Genomic DNA, 19,874 nt, shown 5'->3' on the forward strand with positions numbered 1-19,874 from the left:
ACGCACAATATTGGTGGCGTTGTCCGATGTCACAAATCCCCAGGAGAGTCCAATTGGGGTAAGCCATTCTGCGATGATGTTCCTCAGTTTCCGTAAGAGGTTGTCAGCTGTGAACCTCTTATGGAAAGCGGTGATACAAAGCGTAGCCTGCCTAGGAACGAGTTGGCGTTTGCGAGATGCTGCTACTGGTGCCGCTGCTGCTGTTGTTGCTGCGGGAGGTAATACTTCTACCCAGTGGGCTGTCACAGTCATAGTCCTTAGTCTGCCCTGCTCCTCTTGTCCACATGTCCGTGGTTAAGTGGACATTGGGTAAAACTGCATTTTTTAGGACACTGGTGACTCTTTTTCTGAGGTCTGTGTACATTCTCGGTATCGCCTGCCTAGAGAAGTGGAACCTAGATGGTATTTGGTACCGGGGACACACTACCTCAAGAAATTCTCTAATTCCCTGTGAACAAACGGCGGATACCGGACGCACATCTAACACCAACATAGTTATCAAGGCCTGAGTTATCCGCTTTGCAACAGGATGACTGCTGTGATATTTCATCTTCCTCGCAAAGGACTGTTGGACAGTCAATTGCTTACTGGAAGCAGTACAAGTGGTCTTCCGACTTCCCCTCTGGGATGACGATCGACTCCTAGCAGCAACAACAGCAGCCAGCAGCAGTAGGCGTTACACTCAAGGATCCATCGGAGGATTCCCAGTGTCAATGCCTGCAGGAGGAAATTGACACTGAGGGAGTTTGTGGGTTGGTTTGCAGGAGCTTGGGTACAAGAGGAAGAAGGGATTTAGTTGTCAGTGGACTGCTTCCGCTGTCACCCAAAGTTTTTGAACTTGTCAATGACTTCTGATGAATGCGCTCCAGGTGATGTATAAGGGAGGATGTTCCTAGGTGGTTAATGTCCTTACCCCTACTTATTACAGCTTGGCAAAGGCAACACACGGCTTGACACCTCTTGTCCGTTATTTCTGTTAAAATAATTCCACACCGAAGAGGTGATTTTTTTTTTGTATTTTGACCAGGCATGTCAATGGCCATATTCATCCCACGGACAACAGGTGTCTCCCTGGGTGCCTGACTTAAACAAACCACCTCACCATCAGAATCCTCCTTGTCAATTTCCTCCTCAGCGCCAGCAACACCCATATCCTCATCCTGGTGTACTTCAACAGTGACATCTTCAATTTGAATAACAGGAACTGGACTGTGGGTGCTCCTTCCAGCACTTGCATGGGGCATGCAAATGGTGGAAGGAGCCACCACTTCCTGTCCAGTGTTGGAAAGGTCAGGCAACGCATCCGACACAATTGGACTCTCCTTGGGGATTTGTGATTTAGAAGAACACACAATTCTTTGCTGTGCTCTTGCCAGCTTAACTCTTTTCATTTTTCTAGCGGGAGGATGAGTGCTTCCATCCTCATGTGAAGCTGAACCACAAGCCATGAACATAGGCCAGGGCCTCAGTCGTTCCTTGCCACTCCGTGTCGTAAATGGCATATTGGCAAGTTTACGCTTCTCAGACGATTTTAATTTAGATTTTTGGGTCATCATTTTACTGAACTTTTGCTTTTTGGATTTTACACGCTCTCTACTATGACATTGGGCATTGGCCTTGTCAGACGATGTTGATGCCATTTCATCGTCTCTGCCATGACTAGTGGCAGCAGTTTCAGCACTAGGTGGAAGTGTATCTTGATCTTTCCCTATTTTACCCTCCATATTTTTGTTCTCCATTTTTTAATATGTGGAATTATATGCCAGTAATATATCTGGAATTAGACGGCAGTAATGTCAGGAATTAGATACCACTATAGATACCAGATACCACTGTGACTGGAATGATGATGACCTATGCACAGTGACAGGACACTACCACAGCACCCTACAGCAGCAAGATTCAGCACAAGACACTGGACTTGTAGTCTCCACAATGCAGCACTGACACTGAGCACAGATATTGAGCACTGATCAGGATACTAGTAGTGACACAGAGCAGCAAGATACAGCAATGGCCTACTGTACTGTACTACTATATACTGGTGGTCACCACAATGCAGCACTGTACTACTATATACTGGTCACAACAATGCAGCAAATATTGAGCACTGATCAGGATACTAGAACTGAGTCTGACACGGAGCTGCAAGATACAGCAATGGCCTACTGTACTGTACTACTATATACTGGTGGTCACCACAATGCAGCACTGTACTACTTTATACTGGTCACAACAATGCAGCAGATATTGAGCACTGATCAGGATACTAGAACTGAGTCTGACACGGAGCTGCAAGATACAGCAATGGCCTACTGTACTGTACTACTATATATACTGGTGGTCACCACAATGCAGCATTGTACTACTATATATTGGTCACAAGAATGCAGCAGATATTGAGCACTGATCAGGATACTAGAACTGAGTCTGACAGGGAGCTGCAAGATACAGCAATGGCCTACTGTACTGTACTACACCATCACCTCCCCCTGCATCGTCTTTCAGCCACACCATCACCTCCTCCTGCAACGTCTCTCAGCACACCATCACCTTCCCCCACACTTATGGATACAGAAATTGGAAAAAATCTTACCGCGCCCTCTGGGTGGCAGCGATGGGTGTGTAGAGGGAGATGTCACACAACCTCCAAGGGGGCAAATGATCAAAAGAAAAAATTCTACCACCTAAACGCGCTACCCAACACAGGTTACAATATTGCATGTATAGTGAATATGTCCAAACAATGGATGACAAATGTCACAAATGATGGAAGAATGTGAAAATCTTGAAGAAAAAGTTCCTGGAAGCGGAGAACAATTCCACGGGGTACACACCGTACTCACGTCGACAAGGGAAGATCGGTATTCATAAAGGTTTCTTTTCCCATCAAGAGTCCATGGGGTGGATGTCCGTGAAGAGGGGGAGATCTTCCAAAACTGGTAGGTGATTTCCTCGGAGATACAAATAACAGAGAGACTAATGGTGTAGTATGTCTCAACCAAAACTTGATGATAAAAGGGGGCTGGGGATATTCTGAACAGTGAATGCAATTTCGGCGTACCAAACTTACGATAATATGTAAGCAAATCCTCATATAAAGGTATCTTTGGTGAGTGGGGAAGTGGGTGTTATTTTTCTTTGGGTACACACCGTACTCACGTAGAATCAAGATGTTTGAAGCTCATAAAGGTTTCTTTTTCCCAGTCGGTAACTCGTTTGGTTAATGTCCTTCTAGTGATGCCTCTTCATATCAATATGCAGTCTCCCTGGTGAGACAAGTAATAAGCAGTCTCCCAGGTGGAACCGAGAAAATAAGCAAATAAAAAAAACAATGGTATGGTATATCCCACCCGTGAATGGAGGGCAAGGGAAAGATTCAAAATAATGTAAACAAAGGAGACGTACCAAACTTACATAAACACGTCACACTGGGAACATTCTTTTCAATTCAACACGCAACTTACCTGTATGGTGGTTTCTCACAATATGGAACCTCTGAAGAAATGTTTCCTCTAAGGCAAACGGCATCTTCAGTTGTTATTCACTATTCATGTAGGAGATCACATCGTCTAGAAGATGCCTGTTTATGTAGGAATATTACCAAGGTCAGCATCATACAACAGCGGTTCAACAAGACTCACATCCTGCCCCATGGCACACTATCATCTCCCCCCTCGTGTCATCTCTCAGTCACACCATCACCTCCTCCTGCAACGTCTCTCAGCACACCATCACCTTCCCCCACATGTTGTCTCTCAGCACACCATCTTCTCTCCCTACGTCATTATTCAGCATACCATCATCTCCCCCTTTGATGTCACTCAGCACACCATCACCTCCGCCTGCGTCGTCATTCAGCATGCCATCACACATTGTGTCTCTGTGTGTGTGTCCCCCACACACTTCTAACCCCTTCATTTGTGTCACCTCCCCCTTGTAATCGTATCACTGTGGCAACTCTCCCATTCCTCACCCCCTTACTATCCGGGAGGCAGGAGCTAAGAACCGTGAGCAGTTGGGCACTGTCTGACAGACAGCATAGGCACATCATGCACCCCAGCAATCTCCCCTTCCCTCCATAGACACAGCACAGACATTCACCTCAGCTACCCCCCCCCACATCCCTCCATAGAAAGACGGACACAGCACCAACATTCCCTCCCAGCAAACCCCTCCCGTTTCATAGACAGATAGGACAACACCATTACCCCCCCTTCCTTAGACAAAGTAGCACCATCTTTTCCCCCTAGCAACTCCCCCTCCTCCTCTATAGACAGACACAGTACCAACATTCTCCCCCTCACCATAGACAGACGGCACCATCAAACCCCCGCCCCCCCCTCCCCCTGCATAGACGGACAGCACATGGGCACCATCATTCCCCCTGGTCAAACTTTGTCCTGACTCAGCCAGGGTGTGGCCTCCATCATGCGGCTACAGGGGACACTGGAGGAGGAGAGTCTGGCCCAAAGCAGCAGCACTACTGCACAATATGGTCGCAGCGGGAGCTGGGCCCCGGCCAGAGCAGCACATGACACAAGGCTCTTACTCCCCGCAGCTATTGGTGACTGCAGCAGCAGCCTGAGAGGAGCTGCACCCCCCACGCTGTGTGCGCGCATGTGCTCAAACGCCGCCGAGCACCACGTCCACGGGTCTAGCTCGGCGGCGCAGTGCGAGCGGGAGGGCGACAGCAGCACAATGAAGGAGGTGGGCGGATGGAGCAGTTGCGATGACCTGACCGGTGGCAACCCCTTCTGCTGGGCCTGCCACGACATCCAGGGCACATGCCCTGCTCAACCCCCTTAGTTACGCCTCTGGTCTTGGCCTCATGTCAGCTAGACCATGCATTCTGGTAGATTAAGTTTTTGGAGTGTGATGGTGACACAACTTTATGTCTAAAATAAAAAAATATCTGTCCACCAGCTGGGTTTCTAGGTACTCCGAAACCCAATGCGTGCTCCACTGGGTGCAGGGGGTGCCACTGCTAGGGATTCAGAGTCTTATGGACCTCAAATCCAGTTCAAATAGTTGTCTACAGTTTCAAGATTTGCTGCTAAGCAATTAGGTCCAGCCCATTGCCCACCCTGAATAAGAGGAATTACCATCACTCATATGCACCTCTGTCTCTCCCTTTCAGTAAAGCACCACACTGATATGTTCCATTGCCCGCAATCCTGTTTCATTCTTGGGGGTCCATTTATCAAAAATATTTTTTGCTTATTCCCTGAAAACACCCACTTTAGGGGGTAACTGCAAATATTTGGTATCACCCACATATATGAAGGAGGGATCACAGCAGATATCGCAAATATACCTTCCAACATGCCCTTGCCCAATAGTGAGTCCATTCAGACACTGGTCACATGACTAGCCCATTTCCTTATCTCTAGGTCTAGCAGTTTTGAGGCCTAAATCCAAAATGTCAGGACTATATTAATCTCCAATTGTCCAGGTTATGTTTGTTTGTTTTTTTGCATACTGTCGCTGCACTGTCACACTGTCTTACACCCAGACACCTGTTCATTGTTTCTACATACATGTTTGAAAAGAGTTATGTACTGTAGATGTATGTTCTATTGCTTTTGTTGCTTTATTGTGGATGGCGGAAACTGGATCACTGCCATCCACTTTTTATTTAGGAAGTGCCTCTGCAGCCATTGTTTGGCATGACTGCAGCTAGTAAAGACACACTTCTGCAGCTCTCCAGAGTCCTGTGGTGATTTGCGCACAAACCACTTTACAGGGCAAGTTTACAAATTAACCTCAATAAGACTTCATTATAAAGCGCACATGGGGCCTAATTCAGCATTGTTCGCTATTCAGAGAAATTGCAGTTGTCTGCGAGTAGAAAGGTGCCACCCCGACAGGAAGATAAAAATGCACCATGCTTAATTGCGAATGCATCGCAGTTCGCGATCCACTAGCAGATGCATATGAAATTCCCGGAACATCTGTCTTCTGAGCAAATGTGAGTAGGTCTGAGGCTGCCACTTATCTGCGACTGAGATGGCCTGGAAGTAGCCTGCACTGACATTAGACACCCTCACCAAAAACGCCTGGACACGCCCTTGATCCCCACCGCCAGTTACCCAACCCCAACCCTGGAAGTCCCCACAGGTTCCTAGGAAGTCACCCTCCTCCATCTTATGGATCCGTCTCCCGGTAACAATAGGCAACAATGGTTAACACCGCTACTGGATACAAGCTCCAGAATGCTTTACATTCCAGCACTTGCTAAAAGCTGCATTTTGCCTCACCTATAGAACCCTATAGGGGCTGCTTTTGCAGGTATCCCCAACAACTGATATTTTTCAGCAGTAGGTCATTGAACAATTTGAAAAAAGTGTCTTTGCTTCTGAGCTGGCAGCACTGTATGTCATTGTGACATTCAGTGCTGCAGCTCCATCACCTCCCAAGCGGCGCCGCACACTCCTGTTGGCCTGGTTCCCGGGGACCTGCGTCGGAGACATCCCTACTTAGGAACAGTCGCAGACTGCTCTCTGGGATCGAGTGGCTGCTACAGGAAAGAGGTAAGAGGGTCTCCTAGGTAGGACTCACCATTAAACTGCAATCCGTCTGCGGCCTAGGGAGACAGACCACGGCGCTGGCGTGGTCACTGTTGCTGGGCAGGGACCCCACTAGACCACCAGAGCGCAGGTCAGGTGTTTTAACACCAATTTAATAGGGCTCCATAGTACCTGAGGTGAAAGACCAGCATAGGGGAGGCGGCGCTTGACCTGCAGCCCCTCCCCCGATGCAGGGAGCCATCTCCTTGCAGATTTCCCACCCTTGTGCTGCCTCACACTCTCCCTCACTCCCTCACAGAGACTCTTGGTGCCATCTTAACAATATAGCTGCAGCAGGTCTCCGGGATTGCAGGGCAAGGTCTCCCATGTAAAGCCGCTTGTGTACAGCGCTGAGACTTTACATTCACTTGAGTATCCTACATGTCTAATGGGTGGTATTCATGTGACCGGCGGTCAGCTGACCGACAGTCACATGACCTCCTCCACCATCCCGACGGCTCACTCTCCTGATGGTCGGCATGCCGACCAACAGGGACTATTTCCACTCGTGGGTGTCCACGACACCCATAGAGTGGGAATAGAACCCGCTTGCTGCACTCGCCCCTCCCCGCCGGGATCCCGGTGTCGGTAAGCTGACCGGTGGTCTCCTGACCGCCGGTCAGCCGTACTACACCCTGTCTTATGGGTCCTACACACTGGCAGATAAAACAAAATGATATGAACGTTCTCGTTCATAAATGAACGAGAACTCGTTTCTATCGTTCTGTGTGTAGGCACCAACGATTAACAATGCGCGGCCCCGCGCTCGTTAATCGTTGGTGCCCCATTGCTTATGCATGCAGGCCAATATGGACGAGATTGTCCATATTAGCGTGCAGTGCTATGGCGCCGGGTGACAAGGGGAGTGAAGAAACTTTACTCCCCCCGTCACCTCCCCCCTGCCGCCGGGTCGCCCGTCGGCCGTATCCGCCGTCGGGCAGCTCGGCGGCGGATCGGTATGTGTGTAGGGCCCATTAGAGACAGCGTTAGTTGAGAAAAGGTGTACATTGCAGGATATAGTGTACGAGTATTCTGCTATATCCTCAGGTCCGAGACTGCGCTCAGACCTGAGGTTGTCTGCACTCTCCATTTCAATTAAATTTGCTGGGGTGTTACTCAAAATTCATTGGGCAAAAGGCATAGTCTTTTCTCCATGAGTATATAAAAATCCTGTACAGAGTGCACTCACCAGACGGGTCATGTAGTCAGCGAAGGTTTAATATGGCATAGACAGAATCATCACATCTACATATATATAAGTCCAGGGCAACTTTATTGTCATAATAATTTCTGCATTGCATGTGACTGTGTGCCTGTATCTGCTGCACGGTTTCACTTTCAGTGTTTCCCAGATATTACTGTCACTATATTCTGTACCCTGGGCTTGGTGCATCTGGGTCAAATAATATAGTTGTGCACAGAGTATATATATATATATATATATATATATATATATATATATATATATATATATGTATATATATATATATATATATATATATTCTGTGTTACATTCACATTATTGCCTGTCGTTTCATTCCACAGGTTATTGTATTTGTTTGGCCAATATAATCGTACTGTATAAGCCCATACTTTACATTGTGTAATGTCTAACAGAAAGGGCAGCAAATCAGCGGAAGCTCCTGCAAAATGCAGAGTATGCTCCACAGATGTCTCAGAGGGGGAATTATTGCATGAGGGTCTCTGTACTACTTGTCATGCACCTCCCAGTCAGTCTGCAGCCCCTGCACCTAGCCAGGAGCAACTATGGGCAGCTTTCACTACCCTGCTGGGTACTCTGGTGGAGCACCTTGCGCCCCCTATGGGGCCACCTGTGCCATTAATACCACAAATTGTTCCTATGGTAAACCCATCTTGGGCGGAAAATTTGGCTAACCAACTGCAGCAACTAAACCAGTCTCTGGATAGACAGAACTCGGGTCACTCCCGTGCCCCTGGTCCCTCTAAGCGGGCTGCTTCCTCATCACAGTCTACAAACCTCTCTGATGTCTCATCTTAAGAGGAGGGGGAGCATATCGTCCTGTCAGACACTGAATCCTGTGTTACTGACGAGGAATCTCCCTTTATTGATTGATGTCCCTGCCCTGGTGGTTGCTCTAAAGCATATCCTTCAAATCACAGATGAGAAGGATTCCAGTACTGTGGCAAGGAAAACTGATAAGTTTAAACAGCAGAAGGTTAAAACGGTTTTGCCTCATTCTGACCATTTCGTGGACATCAGACGGGTACCCTGGTCTAATTCAGGGAAGAAATTCCTTATTCCTAAACGGGCCTTGGCTCGCTACCCTCTCCCTGCGGAGTTGTGTGACAAATGGGAGACTCCACCGCTGGTGGATTCTCATGTCACCCGCCTAGTGGTGTCATCCACTCTGCCTGTCACCACTGCCACCTCACTGAGGGAGACACAGATAAGTGTGTTGCAGGGTGTCTAAAATCTGTATGTTCCCTTACAGGGGCTATTCACAGACCCACTATAGATGTCTCTTGGGCTGCAAAAGGTATTGAGGCATGGATTTAGGCGTTAGAGGAAGAGTTGCCCAAGGATATTTCTGACAATGCCAGACAATACCTGTCTCATATTACCACCGCTTCTTATTACATTATTACATTCAAGAAGCGTCCTCTGAGGCGGGAGATTTGGGTGCCAAGGCGTCGGCTACGTCTGTCCTGGCGCGCCGCATACTGTGGTTGAGGTCATGGAAAGTGGACTTGGACTCCAAGAAGTCCTCCCTTTACTGGGGACATTTTTTTTTCGGAAGAACTAAATTAAATTGTGTCTCAACTGGCAGCTGCTAAAACAGCTTTTCTCCCAACTACTAATCCTGCAGTTCGCCCAGGTCTGGCTCACGACCACTTCAGATGCATGGGTACTGGAAGTTGTCTCTCACGGGTGCGCTGTCCCCTTCAAGAGATGTCCCCCTCACCAGTTCTGCACTATGGCTCTCCCTTATTATTTTATTATTATTACTCGACCCTGTTTCTAGTCCCAAATGGTTCATGCCGGCTTATACTCAACCTCAAATCTCTGAACAAGTTTGTGAGAGTGTCCAAGTTTCGTATGGAAACACTGCGCTCAATTGTGCTGGCTATGGAACCCGGAGACTATATCCCTGGATATACAGGATGCATATCTGCATATTCCTATTGCCATGTCGTATCAGCAGTTCCTGTGGTTTGCTATTGGTAACCTTCACTACCAATTCCAGGCTCTGCCATTTTGACTGGCTACGGCTCCTCGGATCTTCACCAAGGTCATGGCCGTGATGACGGCCCATCTCCGTCGTCAGGGAATCAGAATTCTCCCATATTTGGACAACCTGCTGATTCTGGCAAGTTCCCACGAAGTTCCCCTCAGTCATCTTCACCTGATGGTGACCTTTCTGCAAGCCCATAGTTGCTAATAAATTGGAAAAAGTCCTCGCTGGTCCAAGCTCAGAGCATGGTGCACCTAGGGGCTCTCTTAGATACACACAGTCAGAGACTGTTCCCGTATCCAAAGTTCTGAAACTTCAGGACAGGATAAGACACTTTGTTCATTGCCCCAGAGCGTCGATACACTCGGCGATGCAAGTCCTTGGCCGGATGGTGTCGTCCTTCGACATAGTAGAGTACGCTCAATTTTACTCTCGTCCTCTGCAACGGTTGATCCTGTCAAAGTGGGATGGCCTACTTCATTGGATCAGATACCAGATGGTCTCGTTGACTCCGGAAGTTCGTCTGTCGCTGTCCTGGTGGCTCCAGGACCAGCAATTGTGCAGGGGCCGTCCATTATGGATCCCCAACTGGGTCCTACTGACAACGGACGCCAGTCTGCGGGGATGGGGAGTGGTGTTGGAGCAACACTAATTTCAGGGTAATTGGACCAAGGAGGTACAGGTATCACTCCTCCCGATCAACATTCTGGAGCTGGGGGCAGTGTTTAATGCACTCTCTTGCCAAGCCTCTGGTACGGAACAGACCTATTTACGTACAGTCAGACAACGCCACCACGGTGGCATACAAAAACTATTAAGGCGGCACTCGAAGCCGCATGGCAATGATGGAAGTGTCACAAATCCTTATTTGGGCAGAACGCTATCTGCCAGCCATATCGGCAGTGTTTATTCTGGCCATCCTAAGCTGGGAAGCAGACTTCCTCAGTCACCAGGACGTTCACTCTTGAGAGTGGAGCCTACATCCAGTAGTCTTCCAACTTCTGATGGACAGGTGGGGTATACCGGACGTAGACCTCATGGCGTCTCGACACAATCACAAGGTTCCGGTTTTCGGATCACGAACCAGGGATCCTCAGGCAATGTTCATGGATGCACTGGCGGTTCCGTGGAACTTTTCGCTTCCTTACATATTCCCTCTGGATACCATCTTTGTCCAGTTTGGTTTCCACAAAAGTGGCTGGCCTGTGAACAAGCAAACCTTGGCCAGATGGATTAGAATGGTGATTACACATGCTTACGAGCAAGCTGGTCTTCCAGCTCCAGCTTAGACTAAGGCCCATTCTACCCGGTCTGTTGGACCTTCTTGGACGGCCCACTGTGGCGCGTCTGCAGAACAATTGTGTAAGGTGACTACGTGGTCCTCTGTGAACACGTTTCTTAGGTTCTATGCCTTTGATACCTTCACTTCCCAGGATGCTTCCTTTGTATGCCGGATTCTCAAATCCGGTCAGGCACATCCCCTCCCTTGAGGAACTGCTTTAGGACATCCCCGATGTTTCCCTGTGGAAACCTGTGTACCCTGCTGCAGAAAATAAGTGTTATGGTAGACTTACCATTGTTAATACTCTCTGCGAAGTACACAGGGATTCACAGGGCGCCCACCCTGACGCACCTTGCTTCGGTTTATATGTCATTAGCCACTGGTACCGTCTCCTGTTGTGAGAATGTGTTATTATGTGACTAACATCTGCCTTCTCTCTTGCCTGCTACTGCATTGGACTGGTTATCAAAACTGAGCTCTCAGTGCCTGGAGACGGGGTTATATAGGAGGCCCTATGCATCCTACGACAGCTAAAGCTTTACCTGTTGGTGCCTCTGGATCCAGATCCACTCTACACCCCCAATGTTTCCCTGTGGAACTCTGTGTACTTCACAGAAAGACTGTTAACAATGGTAAGTCTACCATAATACTTCTTTTTATATTAATACAGAACTCAACAAATCATTGTAATTTCTCCTCTGTACTGTCACTGCTTGTAAACGTGAAAGACAGGACACACGACATTAACATACCGAGGTTAATAATAATACAATATAACAACTTCACGACTGTCATCATCCAGATATAGGTAAGATCCACAGTGCAAGCTATGGATGGAGAGGGATGTTATGTTATGTCGTTATTTTAATTATCTCAGGATAACCTGTGCGTTCCTTAAAGATGCTGTGTGATAGTAATTGGATATCTTATTTTTAAATGTATATGTCAATACATTCTTGGGGAAGTGTTCTTGATGCATGACAGAACATTTTAATTTGATGCAAAATCTCTGTCTGTAGAGAAGGTATTTTTGTTCTATCAAACTAATTCTTCATGACAGCAATCAGCAAGAACATTCAGATTTAAAATGAGCGTTCCCATGAGGCCGGCCGATCCTCCTTCGCTTGATTTAGAAATGTAGCCAATGTTTAATACACAGCAAGGCTGGCACGCCGTGGCCTACTTCCTGCTGGTAGCAGAGACTAATCCACCAAGGCCTACATGTAACACTTTCCTGCAGATTAAGACCTAGGTCTGTACATTTCTTTGAAAAGCATTTATTGAATCCTCTCCTGAACATGGAAGCAATTTAATACTGTTCGCTCTGAAAAGTGCAAAAATATTAAAAGATTTAATATGTTTCAAATTGGAGCTTTTGTTTGGTAACAACCACCGTGGTGTTTGAATATAACAGCAGGAAAATATTCCCTGTGAGTTACTTTGCATTTATACATTCATGCACCGCTCACACTTTAATGACATTTCAAATAATCAACTTTGCTATTCAACAAGAATATATATACAGTATGTATAACAATAATATACTGCAAATCTGTGTATGTAGCAAATAAAATAGGGGATTTTGTAATATTTTGATCAAAACACTTAATCCTCTGCTGCATACAGTAAAAGACTTACGTATCTGTGGTCCCACTAAAATCCTTCTGTCTCTTCATTTAGGGGACTATTCATGAAGCAGTGAAAAGTGTGGAGAAGTGAGTCTGTGAGCCCTTGGCAACCAATCAGCTGCTCCGTACAGTTGTATAGTATGCAAATTATAAATGTTACTTCAATGCTGATTGGTTGCTGATAAGGGGGTCATGTTAAGGGGTATACTTTTTTCCTTTTCTGTTCCCCTCCTTTTCTCTGTCTGATTCTATTGCTTGTATTATATTACTATTTCATATCTTTGAAGCAAATGTATAATTTTACTTTTATAAGCAAACCCGCAGAGGTTGTATCTAGACATATATATCTTTAAATCATTAGGAATATTCTGTTCATATAAGAATGCACGCCAGTCATATAGAATGTAAATCATAAGAATGTATTTCAACAAACAATTGCTACTCATAGAATTCACTTTTATCATTAAACAGTATTGGTCAAATACAATGCAAGTCACCATATAATAGTTTCACAGATTCAAACTATATAAGAAAAGAAATAGGATGAAAGAAGTGTGAGAGATGTGTGTACTGTACTGTATGTGTGGATTTATTACTGGGGAAATATTTACTCAAAGCACTCGGCTAAATCCTAGATTTATTGATATATATTGGACAATATATATCTTAAATAAATACCTTAGGGAATTGGTTTTGGTATATGTATGTGTGTTTGTGTGTGTGTGGGTGGGGGAGGGGCAGCATGTGACTGCATTGTCCACAGACCGCATGGGACAGAAGCTAGACTCCATTTTGGGAAAACTCCCATGATTCCAAAGTCTGTAGCCAAAACAGTATCTCAATAACCAGAGCATATTGTATGCTGTCCATATTATATGAACCATCACAAGACCAGATCACCAGGTAACCACAAGTATCAGCTTGCCATTGCTACAAGCACATGACTACAGTAACAAAAGGAAGTATGTGTTGACTTCTATACTTCAGCAAGATGCACCATACAAAACCACTACAATCTGTTATAAATCACCATCCACAAATGTATACCAGGAATGCTATGCTACAGATTGTCTACTGTTCCAATTCATTACAGATTTCATAGAGTATTATCACCAACACATAACTGCACAAGTACCGTTAACCTTAAAGTCAAATGTATTTCCAAATTAACTATTCTATGTCAATCATTTCACAACTACTTTACCACAAACACATATTTAACTATTCTATGTCAATCATTTCACAACTACTTTACCACAAACACATATTTAACTATTCTATGCCAATTATCTATGAGATATTGAGATTATGATACTTAGCTTTTCCAGGGGAATAACTCCCAAGCTTCCCAGGTGTATCAAGGTCCATGCTTCTGAGAGAGTCTTTTTAGCTGTGTGCATCAGTGTGGGAGTCAGGAGAAAGAGAGAGCTCTGATTCAGTGGGTACAGTATATCATACCTGTGGGTGTGTCTTTCACAGCATGTGGGCTAGCTGTATCAGTGACGAAGCCATGTGAGCTTGGTTATTCAAATGCTAACTACACTGTAGGCCAAGGCTACAGTGTGGAGATGTTAATTAGGCTCAGGTCACAGAAGCCAATATTATCATTCATTCTTTGTATCGCTAAAATGGATATATGGAATTACTCTGTAACAGTTGCCATGGGTAACTTCTCCACTGGCTCACTTCTCCACCCTTTTCACTGCTTCATGAATAGACCCCTTAATCCCAGACAGACTCGATAATGTTGAGATCAGGGTTCTGTGGGGACCATATCATCACTTCAAGGACTCCTTGTTCTTCTTTACGCTGAAGATAGTTCTTAAGGCTCAATGTCAAAATGATGGACATGTCAACATGTTCGCTGTCAACATGACATAGAGCACTTATCTCAACATAATCACTGTTGACATGATGAATGTACCGAACCCAGAAATATTGATCTCCATTGCATAAACACATCTTGACCTTCTCACCAAATGAATACAATCCTTTCTAAATGAGTACAACTCCTCAAAATTAATACTACTGACACCTCAAATCTATCTAAGATAAAAAGAATTACAATTAGTGTTACAGTTTCTCACCCAGTACCTCACATCATTAGCAGAAGCCAAGAAACTGCAGAGGATTATAGGCAACTTTCTTTCTGCATTTTTTCCCTAAAGTCATAAAACAAAACTAGATCCATTGGCGTATCTATAATGGGTGCAGTGTGTGCGAGGCACACGGGCCCCCAGGGTCCTGGGGGGCCCACCCCGAACACACTGCACCCATTTGTTTAATACTTACCTCTCTGGAGTCCCCCGTCGGAGCCATCCCTTCTCAGCAGCGTAATAGATTTTGAACACTAGGGGGAACAAACTCTATTGCGCTTGCTGAAAACTCCGGAAAGATGGCACGGCGGCCATTTTTCCGGAGTTTCGCGCATGCGCATTAGCAAAATCTTTGGGAAAATGGCCGTTTCTCAGACTCTATTGTGCTGCGGAGAGGGATGGCACCAGGAGAGGTAAGTATTAAAATACCTGTTCATCAGTCAGAGAGGAGGGGGCCCCTGAAGCAGAAGGCTGTACACGGGCCTCCTCCTCTCTTAAAACGCCCCTGACTAGATCCAAAACACAGTAATAATAATAATGCACTAGAGCCACAAAAACAAGTGAGAACAATAAGGACAGCCATTTTGTTGAAAATAAAGTGTATGAAAGATCAGCAGATTCCCTAAAAAAGAGTCTCAGGTGTATATTTACTAACGTGCAGATTTTAAGAAGTGGAGATGTTGCCTATAGCGCAACCAATCAGATTCTACGTTATTATTTATCTAGAACCTTCTACAAGATAATACCTAGAATCTGATTGGTTGCTAATGCTATGGGCAACATCTCCAATTCTGAAAACCTGCACTTAAGTAAATATACCCCTTTAGACTGCAGGCTAAAATTGTAAATTTTCTAAGTGGTAGTTTTCAAAGCCACAGCTTGTTGGTGGTTCTGTTTGAAGGGTTTGAAATGGTAATAATAAACTAAATGCAAAACCAGGAGCATAATATTATTACAGTTGTATATCCTGCATCCGGAACTGCAGAATATGGTGACTTTGAAAAGCAACTTCTTACTAAATAGGGGTGTGCTCAGTATGACAGCAGTTGGAATCCCGGGCCAGAATCCCAACATCGGGCAAAATGCCGTCATTGGAATTTCGATCGTAAGAATGCTGGGGACTGTTAGGGTTAAGTCCTGGGGAGATTTAGGCACTAGGGGGGTAGGGTTAGGCAGCAGGGATGGCAGTTAGGTTTAGGCACCACCAGGAGGGGTTCACATGAGGCTGTAGGGGGGGGGGGTTTAGATTAGAGATAGGCTGTGGCGAGGTGGGGGGGGGGTTTAGGTTTAGGCACCACCGGGAGGGGTTAGCATTAGGCTGTGGGAAGGTGTGTGTTAGGGATAGGCTGTGGGGAGGGTGGGTTAGGTTTAGCCGCCACCAGGGAGGTTTAGCGTTAGGCTGCAAAGGAGGGGGTGGAGGGTTAGGGTTAGTCTGCGGGAACGGAGGGTTAGGGGATGGGGGGTGGGGGGGTAAATATACTTATCGAACCCCTGTTGAGATTCTCACCATTAGGATGTCGCTGCCAGTTACGCGTATGTATTCCTAATAAATATACATCTGTGTCCACCACAAATTCTGCCAAATAGTCTCACTTAACTCACCACGGACATTGCGACTTAGCTGCACCAAAACATTTTCCTAAGTACCCAGCACACTTTACGTGAACTAAGATGTAATACTGAGGAAAAAGTAGCACAACTAAGGAAACGATATACAATTTGTGTGCAAAAGGCAAAAGACATGTCCAATACAAGTGACCTGCACCATGCATCGTTATGATTTATCTGCACCTTCATTCTAATTCCTTTGCAATAAAACAACTAATACATGTATATACAGTATGTATATGTGAACTGAGGTGCAAAATGGAGGAAAAAGTAGCAACATTTAAGATAAAGTATGCACGAAAAAGGATAGGTGTTTAAGGCATACTTGCCTATTCTCCCAGAATGGATGCTTGCACTACCCCTTCCCCCTTGCATGGGCCCTGACTAACAAAGCACTAGTGGGCTGTCAGAAGTGGTGGTGGGGGGTGATTCATGCTGAAACGCGTCATCATGGCCACTCACCCTGCTATACAATGCCTGTTTTCTCAGCACTGTATAGCAGCGGGTGGAGCCACGATGATGTGATCATGCCACAATGCTCTCCATACCTTTGCAGCCGCCACGCCCATAATGCACAGACCGGGCAGCAAAGTCAGCAAGTATGGTATGAGGACACACCTGTACCTCATAGAGTTATTGTTTAATGCTGGCACTAACTAAAAGGCAATTATGCGCCTTTACCTTTTAATGCACAGAGTTGTTGTAATTCAATAATATGTTTGTGCATGTGTGTGTCTCTATTTGAGGAGGATTCTGGGCAACAGAAAACCTCCCCTAGGTGCTGATCATTGAGATGCTCTCTGTATTGTTTATTGATCATTAAGATTCTCTCTGTATTGGATATAGGTCACTAAAATGATCTGTGTGTTGTTAAGAGATTTTTTTACGATGCTGTCCATTATGTATAGGTCATTAGCGAGGCTCTAAAATAGTGTCTGCATTACATACTACGACATGGTATTTAGGTTGACATGGTCAGTAGGTTGACATGCCAAAGGTCGACACATGAAAAGGTCGACATGAATTTTCAATTTTTTTAATTTTTTTAACTTTTTCATACGTGACGATGCACGTAGACTACGATTGGGAATAGTAACCTGTGACAAGTGCAGCGGTAGCGGAGCAAGGCACCTTGCCCGAATGCTTGCCATGCAAAGGGACATGATGCACTAATTGGGGGTTCCCGGTCACTTTACGAAGAAAACAACATGAAAAAAAACAAACCTCATGTCGACCTTTCCCATATCAACCTAATAAACGCGTTGACCTATTTCAGGCATCGACCTAGTCACGATCGACCAATAGTGGTCGATCTAATGACTGTCGACCTAGTTAGGATCGACCCAATGAACCACACCCCTCTTTGACACTACAGTACATAATGCATTGGCTATACAAAATTACACCCTTGCGGCAGTAGTTTTACCATTATGGCAGGGCCGAAACTAGGATTTTCGTCACCCGGGGCAAGCCAGAAAATTGGCGCCCCCCAAAACAAAACAAAAACTCTGTCAGACTAAATTAATCATATTATCAAAAAAATGCGAAAAAAGAAGAAGATACTATTTGACAATATTCCCCTATGTGCCTCAAATACCCTATGCGTCACATGCCCCGCCAGCGTGTTCAATTACATGCTCCTTTGTGTGTCCCCATACATTGCACATTATCAGTGATAGCTAACATTGACACTCCAGCTGTTGTTGAACTACACATCCCAGCATGCCCTGCATCAGTTTTAGCATGGCCAAATAGCAAAACTGTAGCAGGGCATGCTGGGATATGTAGTTCAACAACAGCTGGAGTGTCAAGGTTAGCCATCACTGCACTATATCATAACACTTCATCACTGCACTACATTCCCCTATCCCCTATCCACTGCACTACATCACTATACTACATCCCCTACACGCTGAACTACATCACTACACTACATGCCCCTATGCACTGCACTACATCACTATACTACATACCCTATATGCTACACTACATCACTACACTACATCCCCTTATATGCTACACCACATCAGTGCACTACATGCCCCTATATACTGCAATACATTACTACACTACATACCCTATAAGCTACACCAAATCCCCCCATCTGGGAGGCAAAGTGGAGGTTGATACTGCTAACTGGGAGCACAGTGCACTTCTATAGCTTGTACAGTGCACTGCACGCTAGTCGCAGCACTGCATAGCAAAGAAGAGAGTTTAAGAGAGTAGCCGGCATAGGAGAGATCCCAGGTACTGGTACTCACCTGCACAGCGCCGGAGCCAGCTGCGGGCAGACAGGTGGGTCAGAAACATTGCCCTGGGAGCTGTCTGCTGTGTCACAGGAGCAGCACAGCACTGCCAGATTAAAAAAAAACTGCTCCGCTGTAACTCCTTGGCACCCCCTCAAATCCTGCACCCTGGGCGCATGCCCCCTTAGCCCCTCCCCCCCCCCCCTAGTTACGGCCCTGATTATGGTGCACTGGTATAGGATCCTTGGCAACATACTTATCACCAGAATACCTCTATGATTGAGTAGTTGACAGTTATTGCTGAGATATATGGGTATTTTCCGTGTGAAAAGGACCTGTCTTGACATGTATAATATTGGGTTACATGGGATAACATAACAGAGAAATTGGCGAGATGAAATACATTGGGGAGAAACCCCTGGTGTCCCCCAGCACACCGAGCTGTACCTGTACCAAGAGGGTATAGGGTAATAGGAGCATATTACTCAAAACTTGGAGAGAGATAAAAAAAAAAGTACTGTACCAAACCAATCAGCTCCTGTTATTTGTTAAACATAGCCTGTAACATGGAAGTTAGTAGCTGATTGGCTGGTACTTTATCTCCACTTTATCTCTCTCCATGGTTTGATACATCTCCCCCACAGTCTAGCAAACACAAGGTAAAATAGGAATTTAATATCTACCGGTAATTCCTTTTCTCGTAGTCGATAGTGGATACTGGGGAACTGTACTTTAGTACCATGGGGTATAGATCGGGTCCACTGGAGCCTGGCACTTTAAACCCTTTAGTGTGTGTATCTGTGTGCTGGCTCCTCCCCTCTATGCCCCTCTTACCAGACTCAGTCTAGGAAACTGTGTCCGAGGAGACGGACATACCACGGGAGAAGAAACAGGTACAATAGCGGTGAGGCACTAAGCCAACACACAACCATAACCGAAAAGGAGGGCGCTAACCACACCAGAGTATAGCAACACCAACCTAACCAGGATAGCACAGATATCCCAACAACATAAGGGGACCGCAACGGTGGGCCAACCAAACACTTACTCAGGTAAGCAGGAATCGAAGCACTGAGGCGGGGGGCGCCCAGTATCCACTACGTACTACAAGAAAAGGAATTACTGGTAGGTATTAAATTCCTATTTTCTATTACGTCCTAGTGGATACTGGGGATCTGTACTTTAGTACCATGGGGAAGTCCCAAAGCTCCAAAATGGGTGGAACAGTGC

At 45.8% G+C, this 19,874-nt stretch overlaps 1 long non-coding RNA gene across 2 annotated transcripts in view; it reads right to left on the minus strand.

The window, feature by feature from the left end:
* Positions 1 to 19,874, minus strand: part of LOC134927263 (uncharacterized) — a 191,139-nt gene that overhangs the window by 94,248 nt on the left and 77,017 nt on the right. For both annotated transcript variants that reach the window (XR_010177588.1, XR_010177589.1), the window contains exons 4-5: positions 3,468 to 3,583; positions 2,847 to 3,269 (exon numbers count right to left, since the gene is read on the minus strand). This is a non-coding gene — a long non-coding RNA (uncharacterized LOC134927263). The remainder of the gene's footprint in view (positions 1 to 2,846; positions 3,270 to 3,467; positions 3,584 to 19,874) is intronic.

This window comes from Pseudophryne corroboree, chromosome 5 (genome assembly GCF_028390025.1).
Source record: "Pseudophryne corroboree isolate aPseCor3 chromosome 5, aPseCor3.hap2, whole genome shotgun sequence".
NCBI lineage: Eukaryota > Metazoa > Chordata > Amphibia > Anura > Myobatrachidae > Pseudophryne > Pseudophryne corroboree.